This window comes from Rhinatrema bivittatum, chromosome 4 (genome assembly GCF_901001135.1).
Source record: "Rhinatrema bivittatum chromosome 4, aRhiBiv1.1, whole genome shotgun sequence".
NCBI lineage: Eukaryota > Metazoa > Chordata > Amphibia > Gymnophiona > Rhinatrematidae > Rhinatrema > Rhinatrema bivittatum.
Window position 1 is genome coordinate 48,649,387 of NC_042618.1, and position 14,435 is coordinate 48,663,821.

The 14,435-nt window shown below is 38.7% G+C and overlaps 1 protein-coding gene across 1 annotated transcript in view; it reads right to left on the reverse strand.

Annotated features, from left to right (window-relative positions):
- JAG2 (jagged canonical Notch ligand 2) overlaps positions 1-14,435 on the reverse strand; it is a 481,367-nt gene that overhangs the window by 236,432 nt on the left and 230,500 nt on the right.

Consider the following 14,435-nt stretch of genomic DNA (forward strand, 5'->3'; position numbering starts at 1 on the left):
AAACTATAATTTTCTATGCTTTGCACAGTACAATGAAAATATTTTTAAGGCTACATATAAAGTACTAAGAAATTTCAGTTAATCAACAAATAGCTTTTGTTCAAGGCAAATCAAATACACCACAACCATTCATAGACAGCAACAAATCTCTGCTTAAGGCACCAGTTATTCCTATTCAGCATTACATTTACAAGTTACGACTTACATTTTGCGTTGATAACAGGGATTTTCTAGGATAACAGAATACAGTAGAGTTTAACACTGTTGTAAATCCTTTCCCTCAATACTTTTAAACATAACTTCAGCTTAAAAGAAAGAAATGCATTACTTAAAAAAAAAAAAAAAGCCTGTTAACAGGAAATTGAATCCTGGAGGATTACATATCGTTTCATCTCCTCATTGATAACAAGTAGCATGGCATTAGCTCCCGATATTGTGCAGGTTTAATCTCTACCAAAAAGGGGCCATCTTTAGCTCATGGCTCAGATTTTAGCCAAAAGTCTAAAAAGCAATCATGATGCCATTTAAAGACTGCAGGTTAACAATTACATGATCATTTGTAGCACATATGAGATGAATGTAGTGCTGTACGGAGACAAAACTGTTCCTTGTCTTTAGAATTTACAATCTAGTCAATATAGATAAGTCACACAACCAAAAACAATAAAAAGTAGATAAAAAGCTGTGCGCGGGTACAAATGTGCGAACGTTTGCCGGCGCGTGCACATGGACGCGCTAATATTACAACATGCATGTGTTTATGCACTCATGTTATAAAATCGGCTAGCCATGCAAATGATATATCAACGCGTGCATGTGCACGTGAATCCCGTCTTGAGCGCTTAAGGGGGGAATTTTAGTAGGTACGCACTGCAATAGGCCTATTTCCCAGTTTCCCCCAGAAAAGGAGTGGACTTCCTAAACCCCCTAAATTGTCTCCCTTTTACCCCTCAAGCTCTGACACCTAAAACCTCACTAACTACCCTTTTTTTTTTTCCTTCCCCCACTACTTACACGCTGTCCACAGCAGAATCAAGTTACGCAGTTGAGGGATCCCAGCGAGCACTAGAGCATGTTAGTAACTTCATGGGTGCAGTCGCAGCCCGCCCCTTTTTGTCAAATCTTTATCATCTCCATACTGGGAGATATGCCCGTGGCTGTGGGCCTTTTAAAATCCACACAGCTGAATCACCACACAATCAGACAAATTAACATTTCCCTTAATCTTTGAAATCACAAATTTAATAATTAGACTAGTACATTATAAGAGAGAAAGAATACTAAGGTCTAATGCACTAAAAACAAAACAAAAAAAATCATAATAGTGCAAGCACACTAGTAGCATACGCACTAAAACCATAGCTTCTTTTAGCTCACAGATGCTATGAGCTCAATAGCATGTATGTGCTAAATTGAGCATATGTAGTCTTTTGCTTCATTTCTCAGACCCTTTAATGTAAACATCTAAAAGTAAGTCTGGAATGTGCAGTACCTGTCAGTGCTGAGGGCATAAAGCAGGACAGCATCTGAACCATAGAAGAGGAGCTGAAAGAAGATACTTACAGGAGAGTAAAACACCAAAAACATGCACCTCAAAATGGTCTGCCAAGGAGTATGACCAGTACTGGAAGATGCCTTGGTCAACCCTGCCACATCAAATACATTGATGCCAGGGAGGAAAATCTACCAGACCAAAGTCAGAACACTGGCATTTGAGCATCCTTCCTCTTTGAGTTTCTCCATTGACTTTACATAGACTAACCACACACCAGCAAAGCAAGTATACAGTAGACTGACACCACCACAGAGCCCCACCTGCTGAAGCTATTTTCACCCCTTCTGTTTCATCGGCTCCATCCATGCAGCAGTAGCCATCTCAGAGGGCCAAGGTAAAATAGGGTGGAGAGGAGTCTCCAGCATTGGGTAGGAAAAGGCAGATTCCTAGGCATCCCTCCTAGTTCCCATTTCATACCTCTTGCAAAGGACTTAGAGCTCAACTGTTACAGTCTCATCTCCAGTGCTATGCCTGCCTTGCAGACTATCATCTCAGACCATGCAAGATATAGAACATATGAAGTGCAATACTTCAGTACAAGCAAAAAAAAAAAAAAAAAAAAACCGGAACACGACCATTTGCCTTGGAAAGAGAATTTTTTTTTTATTAATAACAATTAGATCATATTAAAGGGGAAAATGGAATGCAACATTGAAAAACAAAATTAGACATCTTAATTATATATTAAAAATACTACAAATAAATAGGAGGTAATATATTCAACACATAGGAGTTGATTTTATAAAGTTGTGCGCAGGCATCCATGTGCGCGCACACATGGACACCCAATTTTATAACATGCGCGCACAGGTGTGCGCATGTTATAAAATCGGGGGTCAGCATGCGCACAGGGTGCTCAACTGGGCACCCTGTGCGCGCCAACGCCCGTGGCCTTCCCCAGTTCCCTCCCAGGTCGCTTCAATTTCGGAGCGGCCTGGGAGGGAACTTCCCAACCCCCTACCCTAACCTCCTTTCCCCTAACCAACCCGCCCCCTATCCCTGTTTTAATCCCCCCCCAAAAAATTATTTTACCTGCTGTGTCTGCCTAGGGGATGCACAGGTTGCGCACACCGGCACACAATCCTCTGACACAGCGGCAAATGGCCGCTGCGCCGGAGGCTCTGACCCCACCCCCAGACCGCCACGCCCCTTTCCCAAAGCCCTGGGACTTAAGACGCGTCCCGGGGCTTTACACGCATCGCCGGGCCTTTGTAAAATCTACTCCATAATTAATAAGGACAGAAAATATGAATACATGAAAAACTCTTATTTGACACAGAAACTTAAATAGAATATATAAACAACAAAATAATGGTTACCTCAGTTTTCCAGATAGAGACTTAATGGTTTTTAAAATTTACTTTTATATCAAAATGGCAGTATTTACTAAAAAAAAGGAATCAAATATACGGCTTTTGTTATTTTATAGAATAGGGCAACAATATTGAAATGAAAAACATATAAATCTAATCATGTTTGATGTTTTTAAAGCCCCTGATGCAGCCGATCAGGTGAAACGCAGCCAGAGTTAGGCAGTTATCCCTTTAATATGCTATTAATAAAAAATTGTTATTAATAAAAAATTCACTTTCCAGGGCAAACTGTCTTGTTCCATGTTTTTTGCTTGCCTGTATGATTGACGAATTCCGTTCTGCTTTATTGAACACTTCATTACAATCAAGGCATTTGTTTGCAAATAAAGACCCATCCCAAAAATTCCAAATCACTACAACTTGCCATATACATTATGCAGTGTACATTTCAAAAACAAATGTCAATGGTGAACTTTTGCTCTGAGTTTACATTTGCTTGTCTACATAAATGTTCCGTGAAAGTTTCTAGCTGTATTTTATTTTAAGAGTTAACAACTGTTTCAGACCAGGTGTTAAAATTTTAGACCTTAGGAAGTGAGAGTGCTAAACTGCTCATGAAGAACATACCATCATATTTATCAATACCCACTAAAGCCTCATTGGTATATAATGTACCTTCATTTACATGTGCACGTCTACATCTTTTCAGAGTGGTCTGCTAAATGGCCTTTTCAAAAAACATCAAGTTTTAGTGTATCAATTCTTAATCACTCATCCATCATAATGAAATGGAATATCTTGTGCATGCATTCAGTTAAGATGGTAACTATTCTTTAACTTGTTAGTTTAATTTACTTTTTATGAGATAAATCATGTCACCATAAGACATTTTCTGCTGCTCATATTTCAATGCAAGCTCGTGCTACACTATCACTTGCTCACAAGCAAATACTTCCCTCACCGTACATTTACACACAACTTCCAAATATATATAGCTCGAAGCCATCTAAATTAGAGAATTTAAAACCCAAAGCTCTGCTCATCTCACTTAATTTTAGAAGTAAAACTGTTAAATAAGCTCTGAAGGCAATGTTAAATTCATTTGATGCAGTGCAATCTAGTTTAATTATTAATAGTTTGTTGTGAGGCAATTAGCCACTGTGTCAGCTGTTCCGCTCTTCTTGCCCATTTAATCGGATATGCAAATTACATCTTTATGAAAATATATCCTATCGTCCCACCCCCACAATCTGTTGAATTTTAGCATGGGATGCCATATGCAGCACTTAAATATGAAATGTTTCATTTATTTACATAATAGACAAGGGGACACAAGTTAATGCATGTTATTTGGCTGTCATCATCTAATAGATAGGCATATATTATGCACAAAGGGGACAATGTAAAATTGGAGTAATCAGCATAAAATATTTTAAACTACTGTATTAATAAGATGCAGATCTCTACAGGCTAGAGGATGGAAATGAAAAATGGGGTAATCTATGTTAACTTTAGGTGTAATACTTTTGCATGAGGGTACTTGCACAGAGCAGCAATTACTACCCTTAACAGAAGGCATGGGGGAACCCTGCACAGAGTGGCAGTTACTACCAAAAGCAACTTGCTAGGCAGACTGGATGGACCACTTGGTCTTTATTTTTCACTGTGATACTATGAGATGTACAACACACGACAGACAAAATGTGTGCTAAATTCATAAATAAAGGTGACAAAAAAACAAAAACCCTGAAGCAGCTAAACTTTCTTCTGCATTAAAAAAAAATAGTAAGGTTAACTACTGAGGCTAAAAAAGGGAATTCTAGACTTGGGACATCCAAAAACGAGTGTATCCAAAACCATGTCTCTGCAAACAAGAGAGAGAACTGGGACCTCTGGGGCCCAAGAATCCTGAATCTGAAATCCCCAGGTCCAAGAGTCCTTAGTCCAGAACCTACCACTCACTAATGCACCCCATTAATGCCCCCATTCTTGAACACACCCCAATGACCTACCAAACAATGTTCCCTCTAAGGATTGGGTTGCTGCCTGCAAACATTTTTTGTTACATTACCCTGTCAGCACTACTTTCTTTGATGCTGAAGGCCTAAGAATTATGTTCAGAGCAACCCAATCTTAAAGGAAACACTGACTAAGTCCATCCCTTAAAATAATAGCCTAATCTATTAATAGCAGTTACAACAATAAAATGTTAACATATTTTCTGCAAGAACATTCAAAACCATTTTCTGAATGAAATGAAATTAAAAAAAGGGCAAACTTCTATTTAAAATAGAAAAAAAGAGATGATCATAATGTCAAAGTCAGTGATAAATACCATTATTTTCACAGCAAGAATTAAAGTTATACAAGAGCTGGACCTTTAAAATACACTCAGACCCCTCACCAAATACAGAACAGAAAGTCAATTAAGTATAAATAGAAATGTGCCAACAAACCCAACTGTATTATGCAGTGCAACAATAGAAAAATAAATATTGTTCCTCACCATACATCAAGCAATAAAATTGAGATACAAAACTTAATTCATAATATTAAAACCATATTGATAAAAAAGGTCAAAACAGCTACTGAACATCCAATAATTTGTATTTCTCAAACATCAATTAAATAATTGAAAACATCTGATGAATAAAACATCCAATAATTAAAAAATGTTCTATTTCCCCAAAATAATAAAATTTCAAAACAGAATCAAATTATACCAAATAATTACAACTAATAATGATTTAAAAAAAATCTCCTGCTCTCCATACCTGGGATCTTTTGATTTCTAGTCACCCTGAGATTGTCATAGATCAGGGGAGGTAGAGCCGCACAAACTATCTTCTGTCTCTCTCTCACACACACACACACTAACACATTCACTCTCTCTCATACTCCCTCTCTCATACATACACATCATAGTTCCCTCTAAGATGAGTGCATGAGTGACTGCTCATACATTTCAGAGCATCGCTCACAGGTTTTACATGGTTGCTTACATTCGTTTCTGTGTATAGCACAAAGAAACATGTAATGCTAGAACTGGCGCTCAAAAATTGTTGGTTTAAAAAAATTGCTGTTCCCACAAAAAACATTTGCACTCACCTAGTCACTTCTTGGAAGGAGCACTGATACACATTCTCTGTCACACACAGACATACACACAGGTTCTCATATAGACATACACACAAGCTTTCACACAGACATACATGTATTGCACAGAGGACATGATAGACAGGCACACAAGCTCTCAGACTCTCAGACATTCATACATGCATTTCACACAGGATCTTATATGCATACACACAGGCTTTCACACCAGTGGAGGACCTAAAATATTTGGCACCCTCATCCCCCACCCTTATATATTTGTGAGTGCATGGTTCCATGCGTAGGTCGGGTGGCATAGAGTTCCAGTTGATGGGTCCTGCTATTGAGAGTGCTCTGTCTCTGGTGGAGGACCGTTGTGTGGTTTTGGGAGAGGGAATATGAAGGGTTCCTTTATAGGTAGATCTGGTTGGTCTGTTAGAAGAGTTGACGTGGAATGAATATGAATATATGTATATATATATAATTTTACAATTATATAATTTTACAATTTCCTAAATAGTGATAAAATATTTCAGAACAGCATACACAACCACCACCCAATAATTAAAATTAATAAGCATTTTAAAAATCCTTCCGTCTACATATCTGTCATCCTGAAATTGTTGTAGACTGGGGTGCATGTGTGCATGCACACACAAACACACACAAAATGCTTCCTCTGTCTCTCTCACGCATGCAAAAACTGAACTGGAAACACAAGCGAGACTCTGTATTCAGTGCAACAACGGAAAAGAAGAAATATCATGATTCTTCAAATCAATATAACCAAGAAATATAAAGCAATCAGAATTGTAAAAGTATACTACTGAAAAATATATATTTCAAAACAGCTGATGAACAGAACATCCAATTAAAAACGTCTGTACAAATTTTAAAAAATTTTCTAAGTATCAATAAAATATTTCAAAACAGCAGTGCTTCAAATAATACCTGATTAATTAAGTCAAAAAGAATAATAAAAGAATGCTCACGCTCCGTGCGTGGGAACTTTTGACTTTCGGTCACCATAAGATTGCCGTGGATTAGTTGGAGGGGAAATGAGGTGCATAAACTCTCTCCTTCTCTCATACACAAACACACACACACTTTCCTCTCTCAAACTCACACATGCTAATATATACAATCATGCATGTGCTCCTTTTCAGGCACACATGCATTTGCTCTCAGTACCCATGCTCACACACACACACACACACACACACAAAAAACAGTAGTTCCTCTCTAGCAGGCAGGCAGGCCATTTTCCCCTGCGACCACAGGGCCTCCTTTAGTTGGGCTGCCGGGCAAGATGCGATCTCTTGGTTGCCGCTGTATATTGGACGCAGACAGGATGATATCCCCCAGCAGCCACAGTGCCTCCTCTATTTGGGCTGTTGAGCAAGATGGGATTCCCCGGCCGCTGCAGGCCTCTTTTCTGTTTCAAGCTGCAATGGGATGAGTTCCACTATGACCCCTAATGGTTTCTTCTACTTCAGCTGCAGTGGGATGAGTTCCATTGTGGTTCTGCTGGTCTTCCTGCACCAAATGGATAAAAGTTGTGTGTGGCTGTGGGAAATATTGCCATCCAAACCACTAATTCAAACCCAAACCCCCCCCCCCCCCCAGTTTCTACTTCCCACTCAATAACCCACCCTGCTAAGCCCATTGCCTTTAAGTTCCTGCTTGCTGTCTTCAGCCCTGAGCCGGGAGGAGAGAAGCAGCGTGTTGTATTGCCTAGCAGCGGTTCCCGGGGGTAAGCGGTGGCTTGCCCCAACGGTTTTCTCCACCATTCACCGCATTGGTTGCCTGTCTGAGGGGGGCGTTTCCTGGAGGAGGCGAGACCCGGTCTCGGACATTTAAATTCCTTTTTACTGCGGCGCGCGGCTAAAGCCGCGCGCGTTTAAGGGGCATGCAGCTAAGCAGGGCTTTGCCGGGCCTTCGCTGGGACTTAGTTATACAACTGGGACTCAAGGTGAAATTTAATCATTTGTTATATTTGTTCTCCTTCTGGCTTCCTTAGAAGTGATAGAGGTTTATAATATTTTCCTGTTTAAAGCATTATAAATCCCAATACTGGTTCTAGTGTATATATTTCCTGGGAATGCCACACACAAAAAGGAAGGCTAAATTAAGGCCTCCCAGTGAGGTGGCATTAGTAGAAACGAAACAAAAAACAGTATTGGAATGGCTAGATTCTCAAGGATCCCCAGTAGGGAGACCGCTTTAGGAGAGGCATTTGAACGAGATACTTCTCCTTTGGTCAATGAACTATCCTTAAGCCCTGGGGCACCGGCTCCACCATCACCACCTGGGAGAGTGGGTCAGCTGACCCAAGAAAAACCAGGTGTTAATCAAGAAGATATATTGAGTTCTTTGGAAGTACATGGTAAAAATGGAGGTCAGTCTAATAACTTACATGGAAAAGAGAGTATGAGAATGTGAGTTTGAATTTATTATCAAGTCCAATTGAGCTTCCTATTGAATCAAGTACACCAAGAATTAATGACTTATTAAAAGATAGTCAAGAAAATATAGAAGTGGTTATAAAATTTAATACTTTATTGTCTAAACCTAGCAATATAACTATGGAAAGTCTTTGGAATTGTTTGGTGAAATTAGATTCATCTATAAATAAATTGACTGAGGTAGTGTTGAGAACTTCTAACTCCTCGGTAGTTAATACAGCTGAGTTAGAAAAGCAAAAACTGGTAGTAGAAAAAATTGATAAGAAAGTTACTCAGGTAGAAAAAATTCAAACTGAACAGATTATGGAGGGTGAAAATGTGAGTAAGAGATTGGAAAAGTTGGAGAATACGGTGAGATCACTTAATATCAGAGTTAATAATTTTCCAATCATTAAGAAAATTAATCCTACAGAGTTGTTCAGGAATTATTTATTACAAATATTAAAGATACCTGAGAAATGTCTACCAGTTATTGTAAGGACATTCTATTTAGGGGACAAAAGAATTGAGGTAGGACAAGAACAAAATAAATTAAGGGATGAAGGAATAGAGAATATAAGTTGATCTATAGATGTGTCAGATTTACTCCAGAAATCTCAAGATGAATTAGATATTAAAACAAGGGGAACATTAATGGTTCAACTAGCATTTTCAACGGACAAAGATAATATTATGAGGTCCTTTTTTCGGAACAGAACAAATACCTTCTATGGTCAGAAGGTCTGGATTTTTCCTGACCTTACTAAAATTACACAAGTTCGTAGGAAAAACTTTCTTCAATATAGGGAGAAAATATTAGAAAAAGGAGGCAGTTTTAAACTGTTGTACCCATGTAAATGTAGTATAAGACTGAATGGTTCTACCTATTTTTTGATCCAATAGACCTTAAAAATCTTCTTGGAAATTAATGACCGGTTTAAGAATGTATAGAAAAAGATCTAGATAATGCTTGTTTCTTAAATTTGTATCGTTCAATTATACCAGAATATCACTTCTAATTTTCCTTATGTTTATAAATTTATGAAAGGAAGGTGAGATAATGTATTATCATATGAAATTGTTTCTTGAAGTTATTACCAAAACTCAATCCTGATATTCTAATTTTTAATTTATTTGTTGTAAGTATGTGAAACGATAAATAAAGAATTAAAAAACAAAACAAAACATGAGTGGTCTTGAACGAGTAGATGTGAATCTGTTATTTACACTTTCAGATAATAGAAGGACCAGGGGGCATTCCATGAAATTAGCAAGTGGCACATTTAAGACTAATCTGAGAAAATTCTTTCACTCAACGCACAATTAAGCTCTGGAATTTGTTGCCAGAGGACGTGGTTAGTGAGGTTAGAGTAGCTGGGTTCAAAAAAGGTTTGGATACGTTCTTGTAGGAGAAGTCCATTAACTGCTGTTAATCAAGTTTACTTAGCTAATAGCATCAGTAGCATGGGATCTTCTTGGTGTCTGAGTACTTGCCAGGTTCTTGTGACCTGGTTTGGCCTCTGTTGGAAACAGGATGCTGGGCTTGATGGACCCTTGGTCTGACCCAGCATGGCAATTTCTTATATTCTTATGATCAAAATCACAGAGCATATAGAAACATAGAAATGACGGCAGAAGACAACCAAATGGCCCATCCAGTCTGCCCAGCAAGCTATGCACTTTTTGTTTTCCTCTTACTTGTTAAGCTTGGCTCTTAGTACCTTTTAGTTCTATTTCCCTTCCACCCCACCATTAATGTAGAGAGCAGTGTTGGAACTGCATCTAATTGAATATGTAGCTTAGTTAGGGGTAGTAACCGCCTCAATAAGCAAGCTACACCCATGCTTTTGTTTACTCGACTATGTAATTCAGTCCTTGTTGGTTGTCTATATATAGATCCTCTTTTCTACATTGTCTCTGCCGTTGAAGCAGAGAGCTATGCTGGCTATGCATTGAAAGTGAAGTATCAGACTTTCTCCCCTGCCGTTGAAGCAGAGAGCTATGCTGGCTATGAGTTGAAAGTAAAGTATCAGGCTTATTTGGTTTGGGGGAAGTAACCGCCGTAACAAGCAAGCTACACCCCGCTTTTTTGTGAATGCAAATCCTTTTTTTTTTCCACATTTCCTCTTACCGTTGAAGCTTAGAGCAAATTTGGAGTCGCATTAACCCTGTGTATGTATATTGAATAAGGGTATTATCTCCAGGTAGTAGCCTTCATTCCCGCGAGCCACCCCCATATAGAAAGACATGGTTTAATTGAACACAGCCAGCATGGATTTACCCAAGGAAAGTCTTGCCTCACAAGTCTGCTACAATTTTTTGATGGGGTTAATAAATATGTGGATAAAGGTGAACCAGTAGATGTAGTGTATTTGGATTTTCAGAAGGCGTCTGACAAAGTTCCTCATGAGAGACTTCTCAGAAAACTAAAAAGTCATGCGACAAGAGATGTGCTTTCATGGATTGCAAACTGGTTAAAAGACAGGAAACAGAATTAAATAGTCAATTTTCTCAGTGGAAAAAGGTAAACAGTGGAATGCCTCAGTGATTTATTCTTGGACTGCTACTTTTCAATATATTTATAAATGATCTGGAAAGGGATAGGACAAATGAGTCCCTTGATGGACTAACATCAAGCTAGGTTGAGAGAACATTGCACAAATCTCATCTTTGGGTGAGTTTCCTCACTCCCGAGGGTCATCAAATCTTCACAAGAGAGCACTGTTCTGTTCGTACGTCTCACTTTGAATGTCAAAGTGGCCCCTAACCCCTACACTAATACCTAAACCTCACCTCGAGTTACTAGGTGGGCCTCCCATAGAGATATAAATACCTATCTAGGGTTAGGGCATTATGGCTAGTCTCTCTCTCAAGTACTACAACAGGCATTGGAAAAAGCATCACAAAATGCAAGAAAGCCTTAACACAAGCTATCACATGGCTTAACACTACTGAAAAAGGTGTAGCTAAAATTAGCATTAAAGCCATGCAATAGGGCTTCACAAAACAGTAAACCCAGCCCACTCCCACCCCTAACTCCTCTTTTTCAGACTTGCATCACACCATACGATATTGTTATATAGCATGCGATAAGCCCTTAACGCATGCGAAAATACCTTATAGCATTTTGATAAATGACCCCCAATGTTAGGAATTATTAGGAAGGGAATGGAGAATAAAACAAAAAATGTCATAGTGCCTCTGTATCACTCCATGGTGAGACCCACACCTTGAGTAGTGTGTGAAATTCTGGTTGCTGCATCTCAAAAAAGATAATTGCGCTGGAAAAGGTACAGAGAAGGACGACCAAAATGATAAAGGAGATGGAACAGCTCTCCTAGGAGGAAAGGCTAAAAATGTTAGGGCTGTTCAGCATGGAGAAGAGATGGCTGAGGGGGGATATGATAGAAGTCTATAAAAATCATGAGGTCAAGAATGGGTAAATGTGAATCTGTTATTTAGTCTTTTGGATAATAAAAGAACTAGGGTGCACTCTATTAAGTTAGCTAGTAACACATTTAAAACAATTGGAGAAAATTATTTTTCACTCAACGTGCAAATAGTCTCTGGAATTTGTTGCCATAGGATGTGATTACAGCAGTTAGTGCAGCTGGGTTTAAAAAAAAAAAAAGAAGCTTTGGACAAGTTCCTAGAGGAAAAGTCCATTAACTGCTATTAATCAAGTTGACTTAGGGAATAGCCATGGCTATTACCGGCATTAGTAGCATGGAATCTACTTAGTGTTTGGTGCTTGTAACCTGGATTGGCCACTGTTGGAAATAGGATGCTGGGCATGACGGACCCTTGGTCTGATCCAGTATGGCAATTTCTTATGTTTTTAAAATTCATTAACTCATTAGCTGTACTTAGTCTCAGCCAAGATTAAACAAAACTGCTGTTAAGGGTATTTTTAAAATGGCTCTCCCAAACCGAAAAGTAGGGATTTAGTGATTATGGAAGTTTAATGGTGCTGTGTTTGTGGGTTGAGGGGCTCATTGGGGTGTGAAGGTTGAAGACAGGGGAGGGAAGGATAGGATGTGGCAACAGGGAGTGCTTTAGTGGGCAGCTAACTAACCTATTTTATTCCAACTCACGGCTTTCAGATCCAGGAGGCCCTTGACTAAGCAGACCCAGGTACAGGGGTCCTTAAGTTGGGGAATCCAAAGTCTAAGACTCCTCAATTTGAAGATTCCATGTCTGTATGTGGTTGGGGGGGGGGGGGGGGAGAGAACATTGATGTTTTAAACTTCCATTTGCTTCCCATAAAAGTAAACTAGGGGAAAAAAAAATACTTCAACTCAGGAGTTTAAGAAAAAAAAGAAGTACAATAGTGTACTAATCTGAGGTGTGCTTTGCTGCATTGGTATTAATACCATATGCATGTTATTTTACCATGCATTTGCATGAAAACTAAAATTTAGCTCATTTTTAAACTTTTGGTTTAGCACTCTGTACCAAAACCATTAAATGGGAAATAATGAAAATGCATAAAAAGTATGCTAAAAACATAAATGCCATACTGCTTAAGACCACAGGTCTATCAAGCCCAGCATCCTCTTTCCAACAGTTGCCTAGCCAGGTCATAGAATCCCAAAAAATAGGCCTAATACTTGTTCATAACCTTCTTTGCATGAATTTGCATTATTCATGCATGCAAATTGCATGCAAAGAAGGTCATTTTAATAAGGGAGGGTATCTGGCCAGCGACATGCAAAATATTGCATATATTGTGCATTAGAGCCTTGAAGTGGCTTGATGAATGACCCTGTTATATTCTAAGCCCTCTGGAGATAGGGAAATATCAACCATAACTGAAAGTGACCTGCTTTGAAGTGCTTGAAAAAGTGGAATATAAATCAAATACAATACTGTTTCCCCTTTTAGCCAGTTTCTAATCCACAAAAGGGCATAGCCTCCTATCCAATAACTAATTTCCTGGGGAGTATCTCATGGGGAACTAACACCTATGGAAAATCCAGATACACTATATCAACCAAATCACCTTTGTGCACACGTTATTAACCTAAAAAAAAAAAATTGCTAGCTGATTTGTAAGACAGGAATTTCCTTGGCTAAATTCACGTTGACTCTGCCCCATTAATCTTCATCTGTCTAGACAGCCAGTAATTTCATTCTTCAGAATAACTTCTACTATTTTGCTTGGCATCAACATCACTCACCAATCAATAGGATCCCAATCATGCCTGGAACCCTTTTTAAAAATGGGCTTTTTAATGCCCACCTCCAATCCTCAGGTAGGCTGGGCTGATTGAATTAAGAAGTTAAAGATTACAAGTAACAAGGCTGCAATTTCTTTTTTTCTTTTCTTTTTTTTTTAGTTATTTCAGAACTCTGGGATGTGTACCATTCTGTTCTGGTGATTTGTTACTTTTTAGAGTGTTAATTTCTTCTATGCCATCTTCCCAGTTCACCATGATTTGCTTCAGTCCCTCTGAATAGTTATCCTCAAAGAATGTTTCTGGCATAGGTAACTCCCCAAGCCCTCCCCTCAGTCAAGATCAAAAGCAAATAATAAAATGTTTCTGCTATGGCAGTGTCTTCTTTGAGTGCCCTTTTACCCTTTGGCCATCAAGCAGTCCAACTCACTCACTCACATCTTGCTTCAAATATACTCTGAAAAGTTTTTAGTTTGCATTTTTAACTCTGGCAAGTTTATTTTCAAAGTATTTTGGCCTGCCCTATAAATGAACATAAGATATGCCAAACTGGGTCAGACCGGTATCAAGCCTGGTATCCTGTTTCCAACAGTGGCCAATCCAATTCACAAGTACCTGGCAGGATTCCAAAGGGTATATAAATTCAAAGCTGCTTATCTCCCAGGGATAAACAGTGGATGTCTACAACTCCACCTCAATAATGGTTTATAGACCAATAGGGTGCTTTACAAAAGCTGATGATTCGGTCCATTAGAACGACATTACATGCTGATACACTCTTAGAATATTGTCGGTGTCAACAGATCCCAAAAGGTCTCAGGATGATTAAAGAACATCATCTTTACAAAGAAGA